A 12,925-nucleotide genomic window follows, 5' to 3' on the forward strand; every position below is an offset into this window, starting at 1 on the left:
TTTCCTGCATCACTCTGCATCAGGATGTCATTAGTGACTCTGAGAAGGGCTGTTTCAGTGGAGTGAGCTCTGCGAAAACCTGACTGAAAATGATCAAGTATCCCATGACTGTCGAGAGCAGCTGTAAGTTGTTTGGCAACAACCTTTTCTAAAATTTTAGACATGAAAGGAAGGTTAGAAATAGGTCTAAAACTGCTCAAGAGGGAGGGGTCAAGCCCAGGTTTTTTAAGGAGAGAAAGTACAACAGCTTCCTTAAAGTGTTCAGGGACTTGACCAGACAGCAGAGATGAGTTCATTATTGACAGGACACAGGGGCCAATGGACTGGAAGACATCTTTGAGCAGAGAAGTTGGCAGTGTGTTGAGGGAGCAAGAGGATGACTTCATTGTGCCAACTAATCGGACTAACTCAGGGAGGGAAACAGGTGAGAATGTGTCTAAAATCACAGGACGAGGCGGACTAGGAATAGAGCCAGAGCCAGGACCAGCTGTGTGACACAGAGAGCTTCTCACAGATCTGACCTTTTCAATAAAAAATGATAAAAACTTTTCACAGTCATCATTGGAATGGATGGGAACGGCAGGTGGACTGGGCATAACAATATCACTAATAGTGTTGAACAGCACTTTAGGATTACCTCTGCTTTTGGAAATGAGATTAGTGAATTATGCAGCCCTTGCATCTCTAACAGCATTGTTAAAAGAAACTAAAAGATCCTTAAGATGAAGGAGATGAACATTTAGGTGAGTTTTTTCTACAAGGGCTGTCACAAAATGTTGACTCAGCGACCACTTCTAATGAAAAAAACGTGTGTAAATACACCTTTCAGGGTTCTGCGTTCAATTCTCCAGCGTTCACAAGTAGCTACGTATATTTTTAACGACAGTTTTGGGGCTCTACTTACAAAATGCGTGTCCACTCAACACACATTGCCACGTAAACCATATCAAACTTTGACATATCAGGGTTAGGATTTGGTTTATCAGGTGAACCCAGACACGCATTTGTTTTTCAATTAGAGATTAATAAAGGTCACTCTACTTGCATGTCTGTAATCCATGTCTGCCATTATAAAGACACAAGCAATGAACCAAACATAATTGCGCCCAATTGTATAAGTGTTGCTCTCTTTTGCCCTCTTCTGGTCAAAAAGTGTATAGCATTTTCAAATCTAAACAAGTGTTCTTTTCTGTTTTTTTTTTTTAAATCATATGAACTAAAAGGGATTTAACCTGTTTATTAAGGCTTCCCAAAAAGATATCTTATACTAAAAATTTAATTTTTAGTATAAGATACTAAAAGAAGATATTTTAGAAGATAAAATAAACAAACCAGTAAAAATATTTTTGGGAAAGCATTTTTTTTGGATTAAAAGTTAGCAAGCTAGCGGAGAAAGAATAAGTAACTTACATTACTTCCGTTTAATTCTTTCGGAATCTGAAAGATGTTTTACCTTGAAAAATTGCCAGATTCTCTGTTCCATCCGTCTATCTCATTTGATGCAGGCCAAGGCGCTCCTCTCGGTCATGTGATAGGTTACCGCTATAATAAAACCCAGGAGCTAGCAAAATAGTAAAAAACAAACGCCTTTGGAAAGTTTCTTTGCCAACGGGAAATTGCCCAGCCAGGAGACAGAAGATTAGCCTTCGACATCCGAGAAAAAAAAGAAAGCTATATTTAATAAACAGTACTTCTTTTTTTGCACCATGAGTGTGAGAAGGGAAGAGAATGATGACACTTGTGCGATGTACAATTTAGTGCGTGTCTATATTAAACTCAGACCATGACTTATCACATATCCGAGGCTGAAGGGCTTCGCAGAGTCATTTATTCCGCTCAGTGTCTTTAAGTCAGTAACGTCATGTGCAAAACTGTTGATAAATTGCTATGTGACTCTGTCTGGAAAAACCAAACTCATCATATCAGGAAATCTGTTATATTTAATGTTTATACTAGTGGGGGTATGAACTTCTTGGATATCAGTTCCTTAAATATGACTTTTAAAATTAATTGGATCAGACAGTTTCGGAAAAATCCGAACTCTCTGTGGAATTGCATTCCCAATTATGTTTTCTCACAGGTTGGTGGCCTCGACTTTTTACTGCTCTGCACCTACGAGCCAGACAAAGTGCCCATCAAACTGTCTTCATTTCATAAACAGATGTTGCTTATTGGTTCATGATTTATAAACAGAACTTTTCTCCTCACAGGTTTTACATTTGGAACAATAGATATACTCTTTACAAAAACAAAACTATCTTTATCCAACAATCATAGTATCAGATTAGTTAATCAATTATTCAATCAACAGGGTCAACTCTTCACTCTACACAAAATCTTTGAAGGACTTTTCAGTTGATTTTGATGCTGTTTCCCTCAAATTCACCTATCTTTTTAAAGGATGTCCTACTTCACCTGCTCCCCAACTACAACTACACATGACTGAAACTGCTGTCGGAAAAGGAGAGTAAGGAGTAAAGTAAGGAGATCATGGATCATTATTCGACGCCAGTTCGTTGTTGCTCCTACGGAATCCGCTCCCACGAGAAGCTCACCTGGTTGCTGTCTATCATCCGCTTGCCTCGCCTTGCTTCGTCTCTGGCTCCATCTTGGAAATCACGGTTGCTGCCATCAAGACCCTCCAGCCTCATCCTCTGGCCGTCCAAGAGTCCTGGGGCCTCATTTATAAAATTTTGCGTAGGATTTGCGTCAGAAGTGGCGTACGGAGGAAACATAGGACGTGCGTACGCACAGAAATATTCGGATTTATAAAACCGTGCGCACGCACATCCTACGCATCTTTCCCTTAATAAATCAAAACTAATTCTAAATGCAGCGCAGCTTTTGCGGCCTCATGACACGCCCATAGTTGCCCATAAATAGTCCATGAAACGCCCACAAATGAATATTCATTGATTGCGAAACCATGGCACACACCGAGAGGAAATGAAAAAAACGTAACTTCACTCAATGTGAAGTAGAAGTTTAAGTTATCGTTGGCGAGGTGGAAAAGAGGAGAAAAGTGTTGTTTGGAGGGCACAGTGTGGGCATTACTAATGCCAAAAAGCCACGTGAGTGGCAAACGCCGTAAATGCGGTAGCCTCACAACCTCGGACCGTGGTTAAATAAAAAAGAAATGGTCGGACATCAAAGTCGAGGCAAAAAAAACGTCTGGCGCTGCATCGCCAGAGTGTGTCTGCCACGGGGGGGGAGGGGGCGGAGCTGACCCCTCTTGATGAGAGACAAGCGGCAAGAATTGGGGAATCCCTTAGTGGAGTGGTGACTGAGGCGCAGGGGGACACGACGCGCCAGATGCACCGGGTGACACACCCCCAAAAGCCCGCAGAGGTCCAACAGGACGGCTCGAGGAAGTCGGAACCGGCTCATAAGCCACTCGTCCTCGTTTGCCAGCACGTCTTCTTGCTGTCTAAGGATGCGTTCACTCCGAATTCTTCCATTTGCCACATCTTCTAAGAGCGCAAGATCAGCCATTGTGCGTCATTACGCATTGTGATGGGGCATTTTATTTCCCTCCATTTAATTACATCTGACAAGCTGCAGATGTCGGTAATAATCCACGTGGAAATTGGAAATTGTTCAGCACAAATGTAATGTCTTGTTGCTTTCTGAATGGTTGAGACATACGCCATACATTGTTTTATCAAAAATAAAACAAACTAAAGGCATATGCATGAATACCATAATTCTGTAGCTTATGAAGAAATGTTTTACTATGAAAACAACTTTCCCCAGTGGACAATTAATGCATCTCAAAGTCAAAGTCAGGTTTATTTGTCAATTTCTTGACATGTGCTTGACATACAAAGAAATCGAAATTACGTTTCTCACTGTCCCGTGCGTAGACATGAACAACAGTAAAGTGCAGATGCACAACAAAGAAACAGGCCTCTCTCTATCTATCCATCTGTCTGTCTGATTGCACCTATATCTGCTCCGCCAGACGGACACATTGACGGGACAATCAGTTTTGTACATTATTTCGTTCTGTTAACTATATTATTTATGAGGATGAATTGCACAACATGCCAATATTGCAGGACATGTTTCACTTTTCTTTTTGCAAATATGTGTTCATTTGAATTTCTGTTGTAATTTTCGTTTGATTTTTTTTGTTTGTTTCACTGCTGATCGATCAAACGGGTGTTCGTGTAGGCTGTTAATTGTAAGACTTGCTTTGTGAAGTCTTCATGTTATTTATGAGAAGCAGTATTGTCATTTTCACTTTCACGTGTTTCTTCCATCTGCCGACGGCGTCGCCGTTTCTCATTTCACCCGTTTTTGTGCGTACGCCTGGGTCAGAGCTTGCGTGAAGGACCGCACATTTTCCCGTCAAGTTTGCTTTTTATAAATCTCAACTATTGCGTAGAGAGTGGCGTACGCCTTCTTTTGTGCGTACGCAACGTTTATAAATGAGGCCCCTGGTATTCATCCGTCATTCATAAATACCTTTCCAGCTGTGAAAAGTATTAAACTTTTACTCACTGACCTCGCCGCCTCCCGAGTCTCCTTCCGGGTTCCAGCATTTGGGTCTGTTACTCTCACGAGATCATGACATACAGAAGGGAACAAAAAAAGAAAAATGTTTTAAAAAGCATTTCTAAAATGTTTCGTAAAGCTCCAATTCAGCTTTGAACCAAACATATCGTTATTTAATTCTGTCTAAAATAAATCAAGCATTTATTTATAATGGATATGATATAAAAAGAATAACTAGAATAGCATTTCTTTTTGCACTGTAAGGCATTCAAGGACAGTTAGATGGACTGGTTTCCACCAATATGTTTGGGAAATAAAGCAAAAAAGTTCTATGTTTTATGGTAAAAAATGACAAATAGGCAGTGAGGTGCGATCAGATGAGGTAAGTGAGGCTTAGCTTCACCTGTCATTGAGATAAAATAGAAAAAAGCACATAAAGTAAATATTATTTTCCACTGATCCTTGTTAAAGATACATTTTCAATTGGCTTGACACGTTTTCCACAGTTTCTGAGGTTAAAATCGCCAAATTTGAGTGTTGTGCGATCACATAGTCACATAGAGTGGAAACTCCTGCTGAGGCTCCCGAGCGCTTTGCCTCATATCTGATGGAAGTACGCAGTTTTACGATAGACAGAGCGCTGACTGTAAGCAAAAAGAAAAGGCAAATGGGGGCAGACGTTAGCTGCCAGCTGCTTTGCAGTAGAAACAGAAAAGGCCCATGACGTCTTTCTTCATTGGCCATAATCTCCATTGAGAGGGAGATACTCATCAAACTAAAGGAAATTAGGGAAGGCTTTTCCAAAAAGATCTTAAAGCTTTTTGCGGAGAAAGATCGCTGCATGGACTCAAAAGGTAAGGCCAAACATGGTTTTCAATTTTTTTTTTTTATAACATGGCAGACTACGGAGCCCGTGTCCTGACATTAAGATATAAAAATATATCTTGTTCCCACAGATTATTGTCTCGTTCGCACAAAATACTTTTCCGTTCCCACAAGATACTATTGCGTTCCCACAAGATACTATTGCGTTCCCTCAAAATACTATTCCGTTCCCTCGAAATGATTAACTCGTGCGAACGCAATAATTATGTCGTTCGAACGCAATAATTAATCCGTTCGAACGCAATAATTATTCACGTCATAAGTCATTCACGCAGATATGCTCTCTGTACGCCGGCAAAAGTCGCTTTCAGCTCACGCTTTGCTGCCAATCATTGGCCAATCACCGTGTCCCTGTGACCAAGGTTTAACAACAAGACCAATGATTGGCAGAAAAGCATGCTGGGAAACGTGACGTACTGCTATTGTTGTTATGCTACGAGCTAAAGATAAGTGCTTTAGGCGAAGCAGCCAGCTTAATATGATATTTTTCAGATTTTCATCGAGACAATAACAGATCGACCATTCTTGCTTTTATTTTTTACCCCTATTGAATGCTCATAGAGACACGGAAGTAGCGGCAGGAAGCGGCTTTTGCAGCAAGATGACTGAGGGCGTACCAGATCATCATCATGTGAATGAACGTGAATACGATGGATGCTTTTGTGCTTTTTAAAATAAATAAATCTGTTCTCTAAACATCCTCCGTGTCTTCAATGCAATGTAATGAGACACACACAGACAGAAATGTGAAGGTATCTGCTGTAATTCTATGACGTAATTAATAACAGCATATGATCGGCTAGTCAGTTAGCATGTAGCCTAATAGCCTTCGAATGTAAAGCGACTGACTGCTAAAGTTAATAAAAGACAAGTCCTGAATATTATTATTCCTATTCGACCCTAAACTACAATATGAGCTGTCTGTCAACCGACCAGCCAGTTGCCCAAATGCCAGCATACATCAAAGAGCTCTGCGGCGGAGCTAGTAGTAGCCTAGCAGGAGCTATCGTATGACAAAACAGCATAGTTATCATAAATTTTTTGATATTTTTCTTATATTCATTGAGACGGTAATAAAGTGATCATTTATGTTTTTCATGTTCCTTTTTTGAAGGAATATGGGTCACAGAGACACGGAAGTTACCGCTGAAAGCGGCTTTTGCCGGCGTACACAGAGCATATCCGCGTGAATGACTTATGACGTGAATAATTATTGCGTTCGAACGGATTAATTATTGCGTTCGAACGACAAAATTATTGCATTCGCACGAGTTAATCATTTCAAGGGAGCGGAATAGTATTTGGTACGGTGGCCGAGAGGTGCAAGACACGCTTACATTTAAGATACAGCAACAAAAAATCCCAGTACAAATGAAAAAATCTCGAAACACAACAGCAAATACTGAAACACAACAGCAAATCACGAAACACAACAGCAAATACTGAAACACAACAGCAAATCATGAAACACAACAGCAAATCACGAAACACAACAGCAAATCACGAAACACAAGAGCAAATCACGAAACACAACACCAAATCACGAAACACAACAGCAAATCACGAAACACAACAGCAAATCATGAAACACAACATCAAATCACGAAACACAACATCAAATCACGAAACACAACAGCAAATACTGAAACACAACATCAAATAATGAAACACATCAGCAAATACGGAAACACAACAGCAAATCATGAAACACAACAGCAAATACGGTACCACAACAGCAAATCACGAAACACAACAGCAAATACGGAAATACAACAGCAAATTACGAAACACAACAGCAAATCACGAAACACAACAGCAAATCATGAAATACAACAGCAAATCCCGAAACACAACAGCAAATACTGAAACACAACAGCAAATCACGAAACACAACAGCAAATACTGAAACAACAGCAAATCACGAAACACAACAGCAAATCACGAAACACAACAGCAAATCATGAAACACAACAGCAAATACTGAAACACAACAGCAAATCACGAAACACAACAGCAAATCACGAAACACAACAGCAAATCATGAAACACAACAGCAAATACGGAAATACAACAGCAAATTACGAAACACAACAGCAAATCATGAAACACAACAGCAAATCACAAAACACAACAGCAAATCACGAAACACAACAGCAAATCATGAAACACAACAGCAAATCACGAAACACAACAGCAAATCACGAAACACCGCAGCAAATACTAAAACACAACAGCAAATCATGAAACACAACAGCAAATCACGAAACACAACAGCAAATCACGAAACACGAAAGCAAATCACGAAACACAACAGCAAATCACGAAACACAACAGCAAATACTGAAACACAACAGCAAATCACGAAACACAACAGCAAATCACGAAACACAACAGCAAATCATGAAACACAACAGCAAATCACGAAACACAACAGCAAGAACTGAAACACAACAGCAAATCACGAAATACAACAGCAAATCACGAAATACAACAGCAAATCACGAAACACAACAGCAAATCATGAAACACCGCAGCAAATACTAAAACACAAAAGCAAATCATGAAACACAACAGCAAATCACGAGACACAACAGCAAATCACGAAACACGACAGCAAATCACGAAACACAACAGCAAATCACGAAACACAACAGCAAATACTGAAACACAACAGCAAATCATGAAACACAAAAGCAAATCACGAAACACAACAGCAAATCACGAAACACAACAGCAAGAACTGAAACACAACAGCAAATCACGAAACACAACAGCAAATCACGAAACACAACAGCAAATCATGAAACACAACAGCAAATCACGAAACACAACAGCAAATCATGAAACACAACAGCAAATCCAAAACACAACAGCAAATCACGAAACACAACAGCAAATCACGAAACACAACAGCAAATCACGAAACACAACAGCAAATACTGAAACACAACAGCAAATCATGAAACACAACAGCAAATCCCGAAACACAACAGCAAATCATGAAACACAACAGGAAATCACGAAAGACAACAGCAAATACTGAAACACAACAGCAAATACTGAAACACAACAGCAAATCACGAAACACAACAGCAAATCACGAAACACAACAGCAAATCATGAAACACAACAGCAAATCACGAAACACAACAGCAAGAACTGAAACACAACAGCAAACCACGAAATACAACAGCAAATCACGAAATAAAACAGCAAATCACGAAACACAACAGCAAATCATGAAACACAACAGCAAATCACGAAACACAACAGCAAATCATGAAACACAACAGCAAATCACGAAAGACAACAGCAAATCACGAAACACAACATCAAATCACGAAACACAACAGCAAATACTGAAACACAACATCAAATCATGAAACACATCAGCAAATACGGAAACACAACAGAAAATCATGAAACACAACAGCAAATACGGAAACACAACAGCAAATCATGAAACACAACAGCAAATACGGAAATACAACAGCAAATTACGAAACACAACAGCAAATCATGAAACACAACAGCAAATCACGAAACACAACAGCAAATCACGAAACACAACAGCAAATCATGAAACACATCAGCAAATCATGAAACACAACAGCAAATACGGAAATACAACAGCAAATTACGAAACACAACAGCAAATCATGAAACACAACAGCAAATCACGAAACACAAAAGCAATTAACGAAACACAACAGCAAATCATGAAACACATCAGCAAATACGGAAACACAACAGCAAATCATGAAACACAACAGCAAATACGGAAATACAACAGCAAATTAGGAAACACAACAGCAAATCATGAAACACAACAGCAAATCACAAAACACAACAGCAAATCACGAAACACAACAGCAAATCATGAAAAACAACAGCAAATCACGAAACACAACATCAAATCACGAAACACAACATCAAATCACGAAACACATCAGCAAATACGGAAACACAACAGCAAATCATGAAACACAACAGCAAATCATGAAACACAACAGCAAATCACGAAACACAACATCAAATCACGAAACACAACAGCAAATCACGAAACACAACAGCAAATCACGAAACACAACAGCAAATCACGAAACACAACAGCAAATCATGAAACACAACAGCAAATACTGAAACACAACAGCAAATCACGAAACACAACAGCAAATCACGAAACACAACAGCAAATCATGAAACACAACAACATATCACGAAACACAACAGAAAGAACTGAAACACAACAGCAAATCACGGAACACAACAGCAAATCACGAAAGACAACAGCAAATCACGAAACACAACATCAAATCACGAAACACAACAGCAAATACTGAAACACAACATCAAATCATGAAACACATCAGCAAATACGGAAACACAACAGCAAATCATGAAACACAACAGCAAATACGGAAACACAACAGCAAATCATGAAACACAACAGCAAATACGGAAATACAACAGCAAATTACGAAACACAACAGCAAATACTGAAACACAACAGCAAATCACGAAACACAACAGCAAATACTGAAACACAACAGCAAATCAAGAAACACAACAGCAAATCACGAAACACAACAGCAAATCATGAAACACAACAGCAAATACTGAAACACAACAGCAAATCACGAAACACAACAGCAAATCACGAAACACAACAGCAAATCACGAAACACAACAGCAAATCACGAAACACAACAGCAAATCATGAAACACAACAGCAAATCACGAAACACAACAGCAAATCATGAAACACAACAGCAAATCACGAAACACAATGTAACTGGAGTCACCTGAAGGTGTCGCTATACCCATTGTTCGGAGGGTATAAAAAGGAAGTTGAAGTGTGGTTGCTATGGTGCTAACTTCCTGTGAGAAAGCCGGTTAGCTCAGGGAGCAGCGTGAGTTGGCTTGAGCAGAGTGCGGTAAGACTGCTGTGATCTTTACCTGTGGATGATGTTTTTAAGCAGTGCTTGATGTTTTATTTTTTATTTTATGACAGGATCACGGCAGAGGTAGATCCTGTTTTACTGGGGGTTTTAAAGACTGGGCGTGAGGTTTTTGCGACGCACCAGGTATTTTACACTTTTATTGCAGCAGAGGTATATTTTAAACAAATGGTAAATTATTTTTTATCAAATGTTTTTAATATGGTGCTTCTTCTGTTTTTAGTGTTGGAATACTGTGCCCTGCTGTCCTGTGTTTAGTTTTTTGGTTTTTTTGTGTTTTGTTTATCCGCTCCTCACGGGCTCGTGCGGCATGATTGACTAATCAAGTGCAGGAGCGGACTATTTCTGTCTATTTTGTTTGTCATTTTGTTAAAGTCACTTCCTCTCATTTATATTGGGCATTATTTTGAAGTGACATATCTGACCGAGTGTGCTGTGCATCACAGTTTTCTTGCATGTTTGAAATTTTTTTTTTTTTGGTTTTGCATTAATTGCGAGTCTTCCTTTCTGCACGTTTGCTGTGGTGTCATCGGTATAAAGGTATTGTACTGCAAATAATGATCCTGTGTTAATAAAACTTTGACTTGCTTTACGGCAGTTATCAGTCTTTACTCGGTGCAACAACATCAAGTCATGAAACACAACAGCAAATACTGAAACACAACATCAAATCATGAAACACATCAGCAAATGCGGAAATACAACAGCAAATCATGAAACACAACAGCAAATACGGAAACACAACAGCAAATCATGAAACACAACAGCAAATACCGAAATACAACAGCAAATTAGGAAACACAACAGCAAATCATGAAACACAACAGCAAATCATGAAACACAACAGCAAATCACGAAACACAACAGCAAATCACGAAACACAACAGCAAATACTGAAACACAACAGCAAATCATGAAACACAACAGCAAATCACGAAACACAACAGCAAATCATGAAACACAACAGCAAATCACGAAAGACAACAGCAAATCACGAAAGACAACAGCAAATCACGAAACACAACATCAAATCACGAAACACAACATCAAATCACGAAACACAACAGCAAATACTGAAACACATCAGCAAATACGGAAACACAACAGCAAATCATGAAACACAACAGCAGATCACGAAAGACAACAACAAATCACGAAACACAAAATCAAATCACGAAACACAACATCAAATCACGAAACACAACAGCAAATACTGAAACACAACATCAAATCATGAAACACATCAGCAAATACGGAAACACAACAGCAAATCATGAAACACATCAGCAAATACGGAAACACAACAGCAAATCATGAAACACAACAGCAAATACGGAAATACAACAGCAAATTAGGAAACACAACAGCAAATCATGAAACACAACAGCAAATCACAAAACACAACAGCAAATCACGAAACACAACAGCAAATCATGAAAAACAACAGCAAATCACGAAACACAACATCAAATCACGAAACACAACATCAAATCACGAAACACATCAGCAAATACGGAAACACAACAGCAAATCATGAAACACAACAGCAAATCATGAAACACAACAGCAAATCACGAAACACAACATCAAATCACGAAACACAACAGCAAATCACGAAACACAACAGCAAATACTGAAACACATTAGCAAATACGGAAACACAACAGCAAATCACGAAAGACAACAGCAAATCATGAAAGACAACAGCAAATCACGAAACACAACATCAAATCACGAAACACAACATCAAATCATGAAACACAACAGCAAATACTGAAACACAACATCAAATCATGAAACACATCAGCAAATACGGAAACACAACAGCAAATCATGAAACACAACAGCAAATCACGAAACACAACAGCAAATCATGAAACACAACAGCAAATCACGAAACACAACAGCAAATCATGAAAAACAACAGCAAATCACGAAACACAACATCAAATCACGAAACACAACATCAAATCATGAAACACATCAGCAAATACGGAAACACAACAGCAAATCATAAAACACAACAGCAAATCATGAAACACAACAGCAAATCACGAAACACAACAGCAAATACTGAAACACAACAGCAAATCATGAAACACAACAGCAAATCACGAAACACAACAGCAAATACTGAAACACAACAGCAAATTAGGAAACACAACAGCAAATCATGAAACACAACAGCAAATCACGAAACACAACAGCAAACCACGAAACACAACAGCAAATTACGAAAGACAACAGCAAATTACGAAACACAACATCAAATCACGAAACACAACATCAAATCACGAAACACAACAGCAAATACTGAAACACATCAGCAAATACGGAAACACAACAGCAAATCACGAAACACAACAGCAAATCACGAAAGACAACAGCAAATCACGAAACACAACATCAAATCATGAAACACAACATCAAATCACGAAACACAACAGCAAATACTGAAACACAACATCAAATCATGAAAAACATCAGCAAATACGGAAACACAACAGCAAATCATGAAACACAACAGCAAATACGGAAACACAACAGCAAATCATGAAACACAACAGCAAATCATGAAACAC

General features: G+C 39.0%; 1 long non-coding RNA gene across 1 annotated transcript; it reads left to right on the top strand.

Annotated features, from left to right (window-relative positions):
* The first annotated feature begins 10,179 nt into the window (after positions 1 to 10,179).
* Positions 10,180 to 10,768, top strand: LOC144991985 (uncharacterized). Its single transcript, XR_013655693.1, has 3 exons — positions 10,180 to 10,319; positions 10,397 to 10,469; positions 10,567 to 10,768. It is a non-coding gene; the product is annotated as an uncharacterized LOC144991985 (long non-coding RNA).
* Positions 10,769 to 12,925: the final 2,157 nt, after the last annotated feature.

This window comes from Oryzias latipes, chromosome 4 (genome assembly GCF_053564925.1).
Source record: "Oryzias latipes strain Hd-rR chromosome 4, Olatipes_Hd-rR_3.1".
NCBI classification, from domain to species: domain Eukaryota; kingdom Metazoa; phylum Chordata; class Actinopteri; order Beloniformes; family Adrianichthyidae; genus Oryzias; species Oryzias latipes.